Raw genomic sequence first — 13450 nt, 5'->3', positions numbered from 1 at the left:
ATTAAAATTACCTCTGTTCTTCTGAGTTGTTTCATCGTACCAAAATTAATAGTTTAATAGTAATAATTTTAAGAAATTATTTTGAAAGCGGTAAGAGAAAGATGAGTTGTTAAATCTGAATCCATCTGTTACCCATCTCACACTTTGTCCTCTCTTTTCTCTTCATCCCCTTTCTCTGTTCTGTCATTTCTGCCTCATCCCATCACTTATTCTATAAAGAATTGCGAGGCAGATTCTGCTGGCTCAGATCAGAGCTAATCTCTCCTCTGCTTCTGAGCCCGACGCCAGCTCCAATGAGCAATCAGAGAGCATGAGAGAAGAGCACAACATCACAGACAACAGAAGAGGAAGGTGATCGATGGTCATCACCACTGGAACCAAGGGGATTAGACTTTTGTAAATCCTGTAATTCAATATACCGTATTTTTTGGACTATAAATCGCACCTGAGTATAAGTTGCATCAGTTCAAAAATTCGCCATGATGAGGGGAAAAAAACATAAGTCGCATTTATTTAGAACCAAGAACCAGGAGAAAACATTACCATCTACAGCCGCGAGAGGGCGCTCTATGCTGTTCAGTGCTCCAGTAGTCTACACTGAGCAGCATAGAGCGCCCTCTCGCGGCTGTAGACGGTAATGTTTTCTCTCTCATTTCTCTTGCTTCATGTCAAATTAATTTTGATAAATAAGTTGCAGGACCAGCCAAACTATGAAAAAACATTTTTTTCCGACTTATAGTCCGGAAAATACGGTATATGCCATTTCTAATGAACAACAGCATACCCAGCCTCTGAAAGTTGTACAAGTACAGAATGTTTTTTGTAGTTTTAAGTTACTTTTGTGTTGTAACTTAAAAATGCATTTTAAAAATATGTTTTTTTAATAACAATGTGCAGCAGATTAGTTCTATAGATGAAAATGTTTTTAGACAGTGTAGTGTTCATGTAGTTTTACTGTTACATGAGAACAGTTTCTCTGAAGCTAACGATGGCTCAGATTGCAGTGGGTCACAGTCAGGGTCATGGCACCAGTACCGATTCCTGCGACATGGTCTTACGTTATCAGAGAGCAGAAGCAATGTTACTGGTGAGTCATAAGTATGTAAAATCTCAAAGTTCATTGATTATATGTATTTATGTAATTTTTTTACTCTTCAAATAATAGTACCTATGTGATGATTCTACTGTTTTGTATTTATCGCAGTGATGAAACGAGCGTATCGAGCAGCATGTATGATGAGTGTGAGGAAATGGGGTAAAGCTCATTTCATCACAGTTTATTAATCAACTGCAATGTGCCCTGGACATTATACACTCACAAAATAACTAATTTTCAATTGCTACCTACTAATAAGCCTAAATAAGAGAGGATTATTTTTTAAGACTATTTATTTTGTAGGTCCCAGTAGCCAACTCATAATGATGAGTTTCACTGCACACACCTGACAAGAGCACCACTGCTAATGTGTGTGTTTGTATATCCTTTTACACCATAGGTGTTTTTTTTTATTTTGGGGGATATAATGTTGAGAATTATGTCTCTCCAACCACAGAGGAGCATTTGGGGGGGCACTCCTTTAGGGCGGAGGCAGATCAGACCGCTTCTGGAGGTGGATCAGCTGGCCCAGGAGACACAGAGGGCTGTGAAAGAAGAGGAGATTAGCAGAGAGAGAAAAGCAGAGATTGGAAATTGAGAGGAGAGAACAAGAAGACGCAGACTCAGGAGGTGATGCACTGCATGGTGTCATATTCTATTCCCGATTTGTAAATAATTAAGTGATGGTTTACTAAGAAATTAAAAATATGTTATCATTTACTCTTCCACATGTCTTTCCAAACCTGTATGACTGATTTAGGGGAACACAAAATATTTTTTAGGGGATTTTGTAATTTGTTTTTGTCAATACATGAAAGGCTGTGGTCACCAAAATGGTTAACCTGCACTTTTCAAAAATATATTTTTGTGTGTTCTGCAGAAGGAAGGTTTTTTAATTGTTCATTACTAATGAAGTGTTTAATCCAAATTAAACATTTGTGTTTTGTCTGTATGTTGTAAAAGAAAAAAAAAATTCCTCTCACCTGCTTTAGGTCATCTCAGTGTCTGAGAAACTGAGTTTTTAAATTGAAATAATATTTCACATATGTGATCCTGGAAAACAAAACCAGTCTTAAGTGTAAATTTTTCGAAATTGAGATTTATGCAAAGTCTGAAAGCTGAATAAATATTCTTTCCACTGATTCATGGTTTGTTAGCATCGGACATTTAGCCGAGATACAACTATTTGAAAATCTGTAATCTGAGGGTGCAAAATAAATCCAAACACTGAGAAAATCGCCTTCAAATTTGTCCAAATTGATTCTTAGCAATGCTTATTACTAGTCCAAAAATATTTTTTTTATACATTTACGGTAGGAAATGTACAAATATCTTAATGGAACATGACCTTGACTTAATATCCTAATGATTTTTGGCATAAAAGAAAAATCAATAATTTTGACCCATACAGTTTTTGGCTACTGCTAAAAATATACCCCAGCGACTTAATAATTAAAATAAATCAGTTATTGCAGTTACTCTTTTTACTGTACACACAGAAATGCAGGAGATTTAAAAATCTTAATGTAATGATAGCTTATACACATCTTACTTAATTTAAAAAAAAGTCAATTGATTTTTTTCCATCATGACATGAAATCTGATTACTGTATTTCTGTGTGTGATGCAGGGAAAAGAGGTACAGCTTCCTCCTGTTTTCACAGGTCTGGGTGCAGGTTTGGCGAGCGATTCTGTAAAGCTGAGTGATTTTGAATGGTATGCTGTGTTTCTTATCAGGTTTGAATATCTCCTGTACCACTAATGTGCCTCATGTTTACTCAAAGCTAGAGTAACTATGAATTGAAGAACAAAAATACATTTGTCTTTGTAAACAATATTAATTAAAGCATTATATAATATTTTGTTTGGGAAGTAATTGGTAAATGTGAGACTGCTACATAACGTGACACAATCACAGCCAATCAGAACATACTTGATGTATAACATACAGTTATGTGGAACCAATCTGCTAGACATCTGCTAGAAGTCTAAGTCTCCTCCACACAAGACAAGATTTCCTCTGATGGTTATGATTCCAATGTGTCTGTCTCACAGGAGAGAGGCAACAAGTGAAGGTTTAGTGGGTGATGGAGAGAGAAATACTGATCCAGTCTCCTTGGTCAGCGGGTCCAATCAAAATCCACAAAATCCAGATGTCACAAACACAGCCACAGTGGAAATTTCTGGTGGGGAAGCTGATGGGAAAACAGTCTCTCTCTCTCCTTTAATCTGCCTCTCTTTGTCTTTATGTCTGTCTCATTCTTAGTGTCTCTCTCTGTCTATTGTTCAGGATTTGATGTGGGTAATGGGCCATCTGCCGACTGGTATCTGCCATTTGTAACAGTGGCTGATGCCAAAGTGCTGGAGCATTCTGGGAAATTGCAGTAGCTACTTGATATTTTATGCTGAGCAGAGGAACTACAGGAAAAAGTGTGAGGAAAACATTCTTGAATAGAAGTAGCAGTTTTTATAAGCTTTACATTGGTTGTTATGTTCATATAACCTACCGTTCAAAAGATGTTTAAAAAACAAATTCATACTTTCAGATTGATCAGAAAGGGATAGTAAAACTTTGCCATCAAAAGAATAAATTACATTTTAAAATATTCAAATAGAAAACAGTTGTTTTAAATTGTAATACTATTTCACAATATTACTGTTTTACTGTATTTTTGATCAAATAATTGCAACCTTGATGATCATAGTAGACATCTTTCATAAACATAAAAAGAAAAAAACATTCCAACCCCAAACTTTTGAATGGTAGTGCAGATGAAATGATTGCCGTTTCAATGTTCAGAGTCATAGTTAGGTTTTTATGAATGTTGTCTGCTTTTCTCAGGTTAGTGTTTATCCAGTCTCTGATATCGCTTGACCTTAATGAGAGTTTCCTCGTGTATGCAGATGAGACCAGGGGGGATAAATGTTGTCTACATAAGGGTAAATGAAGAGTTATACAGAAGAATGTAAGAAATGTAATTTGTTAATTTCCCATAGTTATGTTTGTGTGTGTGTGTATTGTCAGGAAAATAAATTCTGGGTTAAAAATAAAGATTATTATGTTTTATTATGATGATTGTTATCCATTTTTGGATGGCAACACAAGTGCTTGTGCTTGCAAGAGATGGGCTCAAGAGTTTAACAACATTAAAGAAATAAGGTACACTCAAAAAGTACATCCACATCACATTTAAGTTGTCTGCATTTCTTGTCCCGACCCTTGCTGTTTCCTGTATGTCAGAGGATGGTTATTTCTGATCTCCACTCACGTGGGGTCTCTGGGAATCAACCTGGTTGAGGTGTTTGACGCTTGCTGGAATCCGTCATATGCTCATCCAGAGCATCTTCAGAGTCTATCGCTTTGGGCAGAAAAAACTGTATGTGTGTACCATTTTCTAGCCCAGGTATACAAACGACAGATACTTGGGAGCAACTGAGAAGTCAATTGTCATTGTTAACCTATTCAGGAAGATTTTACTATTGAGTAAATAATGCCTTAATTTTTTTTTTAAAGTTTTTATTTTGTTTTTTCACATACATTTTTATAGCTTTAACAAATACTATATGGGAAGCTATAATCTTGCGTTTTTAATATGGCTGTTTGTTTTGTTTTGTTTTTTTGGGGCCGTATGGAATGATGGAAAAGAAAATTTATGAGTGGCAAGTTGCTAAACAGTCTCTGTCTTATGTTCTGGACCAGTATAGTCCATATAGTAAGTTATCATGAACACAACTCATTGTTAGACCACTAGGAAGAAGAGGAGCTGAGCAAGGAAGAGCACAGAACAGCCTGGGATGAATATCGTGCAGAAAAGAAGGTACAAACTGTAAATTTCAGGTCAGTGGATTTAAACTGTGGTATGGAGCGCCCTCAGGTGGTACACATCACAAACCAGACAATTTACACTTAACTTCACTAATAAACTAATATAAATAATGTTTATTTATACACCAGGGGTTCTCAACTCTGACCCTCAGGTCCGAACTCCTGCAGAGTTTAGCTCCAACCTTGATCAAACTCACCTGCCTATAACTTTCTAGTGATTCTGAAGACCTTGATTAGCTTGTTCAGGCGTTTTTGATTAGAGTTGGAGCTAAACTACAGGAAAGTGGACCTCAAGGGCCAGAGTTGAGAACCCCAGTTATACACTAAATAAACGTGTGTGGCACGATGCGAAACACTGTAAAGTCACAGAGCGGAGTGCAGCGGTGCCAATGCTCTGCTGATTTCATAAGGTTTTAAACACTGGCATTAATATCAGCAATTTTTTTAATCAACAATTAATCAACAATTTTTTTGGGGTGGGAACTTCATGGAACGGGTTTCCATGGCCATGCAGCTGCATGTAAGCCCCACATCACTAAGTACAATGCCAAGTGTTGGGTGGAGTGGTGTAAAGCCCAACGCCACTGGACCACTAAACAGTGGAAATGTTTTCTGTGCAATGACAAATTATGCTCCTCTGCTTGGCAGATGCTAGGAGAATGTTACCTGCCTGACTGCATTGCCAAATGTAAAGTTTGGTAGAGGATGGAAAATAGTATATGGGGCTGTTTTTCGGGGATTTAGTTAGGCTGCTTACTTCCAGAGAAAATCTTAATTATTCAGCATACCAAGACATTTTGGACAATGCAGTGCTTCCAACTTTGTGGGAATAGTTTCTATTCCAGCATGACACTTTCAACCTATCTCTTTCAGGCCTCTGTACAGAACTTCAATTAACCCACCCACCGAAACCTCAACCAAGCACTACAGGTATAGTTTCACCTCTGAACTAACATTTAGCATTCTGTGAATGTATTAAACAGGAATTCTGGAGCTGCAAACTGCAGTGCTAACAGTCTGTCTTTCTCTTCTCAGTTCATTCACCTTCAGCAGGCTCTGGCTTCTCGAAACTGTGTTCCTTCAGGAACTTCATTACCTGTAAGACAAGGCATTGCCGAACATTCTGCTGCTGGAGCCACTTATAACAACTTCAACATCACATTTTGGTTGGAGCAACCTAATGCGGTTTTCTCCATTTCAGAAACAAACACATAACCCAATCCCCCTCATGGTTTGTGTTCGATTTGATTGCTCTCAATATTACCAATATGAATGTAGTTTTAACTGAATGGACTCACAAGATAATGCTCAGGCACACATTTTAAGTCCTCAAAGCAAACTGCTGTTGTCAGAAATATGAACCTTAAAACAACACTTTACTGAGCGGCCCTTTGGCGTTTCTAGCTACCTGAATACCTTCTAGCTATATATATATAATTTTGTTTAAAATTTAAATCCTCAGTCTGTGTTATGACATGAGCACTCTTCTCTGTTCAACTGCTTTGTGTTTGCAATGAAATAATAGAAATAAAGAAATAAAAACACTAACTGTGTCCTGCGGGGCGCTGTTTCTCTTATTACTTTTGCTTCATTACTATGGACTCGTCGTTGCAGTCAAAGATTTTCCAGACATAGACGTGCGCTGACTGCGTTGACTCTTGTTCATATCTGTGACAGTCCTGCTCACCTGTTCGACGCAGAGAGGTATGAAATCTTATTTTTTTCTAGATATTCATTGTATGAAAATATGCAGTTCTAGAGTTTGAATTAACAAAATTGCCATTTGCTCCCGGTTATTTTGGTTGTTAATTGTGTGTATGAATTCTCTCTCAGTGGTGTTCTTATGCCTGTTCCACGTGTGTTTTGGAATGTTCTCGTGGTCATTTTGGAAAACACTGTCCACTTCTCCATCCTCTCCTTCTGTGGAGGTACAATTGCATCATAAAGTAATGGTTCTTTACCAAAAAGTAAGTTCCTTTTCTGGACTTGACATGGAGTGTACCATGGAATAACCATTCTTTGAAGCACCTAACTTGGAGTACCACATAAACAGTGTATGATAGCATATCTATGTACCTTATTTAACCCTAAAAGGTGCATATTTGTACTTTTTGAAAGGGTACTGCATTTGTGACAGCTTTTATGAGACATTTTCCTGAGAGTGTTGAATTGATGCTGCTCTGTTGCACTTCATTATGCACCAACGTGTTTGTTGTTAGGATGACAACATTTTTAAGCTTTTTGTTGAGGCTTGGTGGTCTAGCAGTGTCAAAATGATTAAGATGGCCAATCAAATCAAAGAAGATTGTGTTTACTGTCCACAGAATCCGAACATGAATTACAGCTCTACACATTGAAAAAAAAAAAATATTGTGAGGTATCATGTAATATCTAAACATATAATATTTGAGCGGTTTAACAATAAAAATGTAGTTATTCAGACTGCTTTTATGTCAAATCTCACTGTTTTGAATTGAAAGTAGAGCATATCATTTACATGATTCATGTAACTCTTAAATGAATGTAATTGAAACGTTATCCTTTTTATGCCCGTTAGGTGTAAGACAAAGAAAGAATGTGTGCAAAATATATTTTGTAGGATTAAAATGTTATTTGCAAATAATTAAGATAGATTACAATCAATTCTAGTTATTTTGCTGTTTGTCTATTTCTTTATTCCTATAAATCCCTTAAACTCCTTTCAATTGGATTATTTCTTTGAATAAAATTTGGTTTGGCCCCCCTAATGTTTGACATGGTTAAGGCCTTGGATCACTGTACCATAGTATATATCAGGACTTTTTGGCTAGGGGAATTTAAACTGCTTCTCAGTTCTGCTGGCTTCACCCCAACAGAAGCGATAAGTAGATTTGGGCTCTTACGGGGGTCAGGCCGTCCACCTGCAAGTTATTCAAGTCAGGCATGTCATACATGACAAATGAGCGTAAAAGAAACCCCTCTCCCTCTCAGAGCACCGCAATCTAATTTACTAATTGTATGTGTGTGTGTTTGTGTGTGCGCGGATGTCTGTGTTCAGTTTCAGCTCTCCTTTTCAGACCCGCTGCTCTATGAGGAGGAACATGGCGCTATGGAGAAGAGTCAGATTCTTCTGGAAATCTCCCAGAAGCTTCCAGTACACACCTGTACAGCAGTCGGAGGTCAGGAAACCCTTCGGCACATAAAATATAAAAAACAATAATGTGAAGTATAATTTAAATAACATCTCAAAACATAACTGCATCCAGTCCAAATGTAACTTAAAATAAAAATAAAAAACATGCAGTCGTTTAAGTGTAGCCCATTTCTCAAAATAAGTGACTTTTATTAGTTTGTTTTATTGAATATTTCAAAGAGTCAATATCAAACAATATCTTCATTCTCAGCATTAGGAAATAAATAATTTTCCCATATGTACTCAGAAAGGAGACAGTATCTGAAATAAACCCAAATGTATTGGAATCAGACTGAATCGAAAATTTGTATCGATACCCAGCCCTGAATATAAACAAAATTGATTATTTGCCGAAAATGCACTGTCTTGGCTTCAAAAACATTATGTGTGGTCCTCTGAATAATCTAAGTTAGTCTGGTTTAGTACATCTTAAGGAAAAGAAAACAATGATGTAATTTCCTTTTATACTATTTTATTTAATACAACTTGACAAATGATCAATTCAGTAACACCAGTGGCGATAATAAACAAAACCAAAAAACGAGGAGCAAAAAATGTAATATGTCACACTACATTGCCGTAAGGAACACAGAGCCAAGGATAATCGCTAAAGTCTTTATTAACCCAACACAAGGGTAAATCCAACAAGGATAACAGGAGAAAGACCGACTTATGAAACTGATAGACCCAACAACACTGAACTGAAAGGACACGGCTTATAAAGGCAGGATGATTGGGAAAACACAGATGCTAGGGATGAAACAATTAACATAGAACATGGAACACATGGAGGGAAAACACAACCCAATGAGTCCAAGAGCGTGACAGAATAAGAAATTAATTGAGTAATAAATGTATTTTATATATAGATCAGCATGTTCTAACAGTAATAGTAAGGATAACAATTGTAGTTTTTTTTTCTTTTTTGAGTAAACTAATAATTTTAGTATGCATAACTATTTTATAAATGTCATAAGTGTTTTACCTGAATGGCCAGTAGACTCCTTTAATTTAGTTTGGGATCTAAACACTAAAACACCTACTGTATTTGTACTGATTCTCTTATTAAGTTAAGTTAAGTGATCCAGTTATAATTTTTAAAGCCATTTTATAAATCAAGACATGATTTATAGTGACTTTAAATCACTTATATGTTGAGACATAAGTTTCTGTTAACTAATCTTAAACTATATTTTAATATATGAGATTATATGATGAACGAAGACATGTAACTGTCTGTTATTAAAGTGGGATTCCATTTGCCTAAATGTTGGAGAAAATGCTATTTATTTATTTGGTTGTTTGTGTGTGTGTTCATCTCAGCTATCAGGTTCTGTCATCACTGCCAATTGATAAAACCAGACCGCTGCCATCACTGTTTTGTCTGCCAAAAGTAGGAATCTCTCTCTCTCTCTCTCGTCTTTCTCTCCCCTCCCTCTCTCCATTTCTTTGTGTGTATCAGTGCATCTCCAACTCATCACACTCTTCCCTAAATGAAAGGGAGACATAGAAATGTGATCTGTGGGTGAGTGTGTGTGTGTGTGTGTAATAATTACAGGATGTTGTTGAAGCGCTTGGTCACATTTATTTGAGTGGACACAGTGAATCTTCTCAAATGAGTTTTGCTCCGTGTCAGTATCACATTCCCATCCTTCATTTAAAGTCCAGGTCTGAGTGTGTGAGAGAGTGAGTGAGAGAGAAAAAGAATGACTTTGTGTTTGTGGAGATTTTGAATGTGTGTGTCGGATCACACGTTTTTTTTTAGTTTATTATTTTATAAGAATAGTTCCTGTGGCTTGTGCGCTTCCCTCCTCTGCGTTTGTAAGTAAAAAGCTGTGTGTTTGTAAGAAACAACTGCATCATAAAATTGTCATAAATTGTTTGGCCAAAATACAAATTCCCTTTACATAATAACACTTCCTCTAGTGAAAAAGTCCATCCCGTTCCATCCCCTCTCACTTCAAAACCCACCAACATATTTGTTAAGAACTGTTATAGACTGTTCATGATTGTAAACAGTGCTTGTTTTGTGCATATTTCTCTCCTGATTCAGGCAAAGGGCCTGGTAAAAGCAATGTTATACGAAGAGGACTAAAGAATGGTTTAATTTAAAAAACGTTTTAATGATGGCTTTGTTTATTATGAACATGTGGCTTTTTGTTTGTCGATGAGTCATGTGGATTGCTTGTGGATTATTGTTTTTATCAACTTTCTTCTTGACGGCACCCATTCACTGTGTGCAAGTGTAATGCTAAATTTCTATCTGTTCCGATAGAACTACACCTTAGATGATCTAAGAGTGAGTAAATGGTGGGTATTATATTCCTTTAAACATCTTTAATTTGCCACTGATGTTGCTTAGGCTGTGCAGGCTATTGGAAATTCAGGCATTCATTTACCTTAAAATCAGGAAGTAAAATGGCTATTTACATTTACTTAAATCTTGTTTAAATGGCAAAATGACTTTTTCATTTACAAAAAAAAAAAAAAAAAAAACGTAAAAAAACAACAACTGTGTGCTGTTGTGAGCATGTTTAGGCTGAATAACTGTATTGGATTCTCCAACTATAAGTTCTTCATGCTCTTCCTGCTCTACTCACTTCTATATTGCCTCCTCATCATTACAACGGTTACACCAACCTTCATTCAACTTTGGCTGGTCAGTGCATGTATTTTTTTGCAAGATTCAGATGCACTTTTAGTGGTAGAGACTATTGTCAACCTTTAGATGGCATGTCCACAGTCCACCTACGGTTGCTTGGTATCAATTATTTGAAATATATTACACATACTAATAAAATATAGCTTTGATGCAAAGTCACTTTGGATAATTTGTGAATAAATGTGATAAAAAGGTTTTAACTTTTGTAGTATAATGAATTCTTACTTATGCAATAATCGTCATTATATTACATTCTTAAATCAAGACTTCTTATTTCTGTTTATGGAATCTTACTATAATATTCCTGGATTACACATTGCTCTCTCTCTCTCTCTCTCTCTCTGTCTCAGGGCAAACTGTTTGATAGTTGTGTTAAACTGCATGTTTTGTTCCTGACACTGGTGTCAGCCATGTTTGCTGTCACCCTCTGTTTTTTGCTTTTCTTCCACATCTGGCTTCTCACCAGCAACAAAACTACTATCGGTAAAACCTGCATTTCATATATTCACATATTTTGTATGAGGTTTTGCAGGGGTCATTATAGCTCTCTCGCTCTCTTTCTGTCAGAGTGGTTGTCAGTCCCCTTTTTGCGGATGGACCTGGAAGTGAGGCATTTGATGTGGGTGTCTGGGCAAACTTCTTACAGGTGTTTGGAAAGAAAAAATGTATCTGGCCATTTCCAGTATCCAGCAGGTCAGCATTAAGCAATAATCATTGTTCTGACTCTAACAGTGTTTCTCAAATCTTGCCCTGGAGGGCCAGTGCACTGCAGAGTTTATTTCCAACCCTGATCAAACTCACCTGCCTGTGATTTTCTAATGATCCTCGCGTCGCATGCTCAGGTGTGTTTGATTTGGTTAGTGCTAAACTCTGCAGGAAAGTGGATCTTGTGGGCCAGATTTGAGGATCCCTGCTCTATGAACTCAATAAGTCAGTTTGCATGCATGCATGCTAATAAGCTGACAACGGTCGTGTAAATGCTGTAACCCATTTTCTTTTATCGGAATAATTCATAAATTGCGACAGCATACATTTTGAAAACTCAGCTTTGCCATCACAAGATTAAATAATTTTTTTTATATAAAAATAGAAGATAGTTCTTTATAATGATAATAATATTTCACACTATAAATGTATTTTTGATCAAACAAATGCAGCCTTGGTGAGTATAGAAGACTTCTTTCAGAAACATGTATTAAAGCTTATTGTCTTATATCATATTGGTATTGCCACCATTTTACAAAACAAATTTTGTCAGCCACTCTGGTCTGTTTTTACAGTGATGTTACCATAGTTAAATAAGCTTTAGGCATTTTGCCTAATGACACTGCTTAGTGCTTACCTGTGGTAAAATCACTGTAGGCTCAGCTGAGAGAGAGAAAAACATTTCCTGATATTAACATTTTCTAGTTATCCGATTGAAATGCAAGTATTGATCCATTTCAATACGTTATACCCTTGTTCAATACTGGCATTCCCCCGTTTAGTTAAATGGCAGCAATCAAAAGAATTTAAGATGTGTGTGATTTATTTTGGTGTAATGCCACAACACAGATGTCCTAGCTTTTATTGACCGACTGTTTCTGTTGTGTCTGTTACAGTCAAGGGGATGGACATTCTTTCCCCTTGAGATGGCAGATGTCCTCTCACAGTCGTTCAGTGATAAATGGAAATGTACATTATGCCATGGAAGGAAGTGTGGGTAAAACATATTTTCTAAATCAAATTTCATAAGTGGTTAATCACTTAGAGCTAGTTTGCCGGTTTGTAGAGTTATCTAATTTTGTGTCACTGCTGTAGTCAGAATGGTTTGGTAAATCTTTTATTTAGAGGGAGACTGAATTTATTGCAGTTTTCACGCTGTCTCTGAAGGTGATCTCCTCTCTGCTTCTGTCATTAACTTAAGTGTGCTATCACAGAGTAGGATTACGAACACTTACTTTAAAATTCCCCTACTGATGTAAAACAAACTCCAAATAGCATTCGGAATAGTCTTTTTTTTTGTTCTCTGTGACTGGCCGTTTAAGAGAAAAATATATGGAAGCTTTTATTGTAATACAAACATTTTTTATTTTGAAATTGGAGTCATTTGGAGAAAAAGAGGTTCAGACTGCAAGTTTATACTGCCCCCTTGAGGCCAATCCAGGGCTGCACAACCTGATCGAAAATTCTGATTTGAGCTATTTGTCTGTCTCATTCTGTGCTGCCATCAGTCTCACCTGAGGGGGTCTCTGTTACCATAGCAGTGGGTGACTAGCAGTCATGAAATAAGGTATGAGAAATGATTGTTCTGCTTTAAGGACACCTCCTTGAAGCAGCAGCATACACGTATTCAAATTGTTATATATTATAAACCATTCTTTGTATTTGTAGGTTGACAGAATGTGTCATGTAACCTCATCACAGTGAATCTCTCAACCGAGGCGATTTTAGAAAGATCTCAATCACAGGTTAAGCTTACAGGAGTGGCGGAGGCCCTCAGGGAGACGAGGATGAGGGTAAAAACAACTGCCTGCATGCTCAGTTTTCACCTGAAACACTTCTTGCAGGAGTTTTCAAGTCTCTGAAACCGCTCTTTTACTGATCAGGGTGTGAGAGAGCCTTATCAGGCGTCCCTGTCAAGTGATAATGTGTTCAATTCATTATTTTGTGGTGAAATGCAGTCTGGTGTTTTGTATGAACTTTGTTTAAATT

The 13450-nt window shown here is 36.7% G+C and overlaps 1 long non-coding RNA gene across 1 annotated transcript; it reads left to right on the top strand.

Moving 5' to 3' along the window:
* The first annotated feature begins 677 nt into the window (after positions 1-677).
* Positions 678-13448, top strand: LOC113091395 (uncharacterized). Its single transcript, XR_003287340.1, has 9 exons — positions 678-1726; positions 2727-2812; positions 3152-5332; positions 5796-5852; positions 5958-11239; positions 11324-11918; positions 12358-12454; positions 12970-13028; positions 13130-13448. It is a non-coding gene; the product is annotated as an uncharacterized LOC113091395 (long non-coding RNA).
* Positions 13449-13450: the final 2 nt, after the last annotated feature.

The sequence above is a fragment of the Carassius auratus genome, unplaced genomic scaffold (assembly GCF_003368295.1).
Source record: "Carassius auratus strain Wakin unplaced genomic scaffold, ASM336829v1 scaf_tig00214183_4049273_7079891, whole genome shotgun sequence".
Lineage (NCBI taxonomy): Eukaryota > Metazoa > Chordata > Actinopteri > Cypriniformes > Cyprinidae > Carassius > Carassius auratus.
The sequence above is the reverse complement of the archived record's forward strand: the minus strand, read 5'-3'. Positions and strand labels throughout refer to the sequence as shown.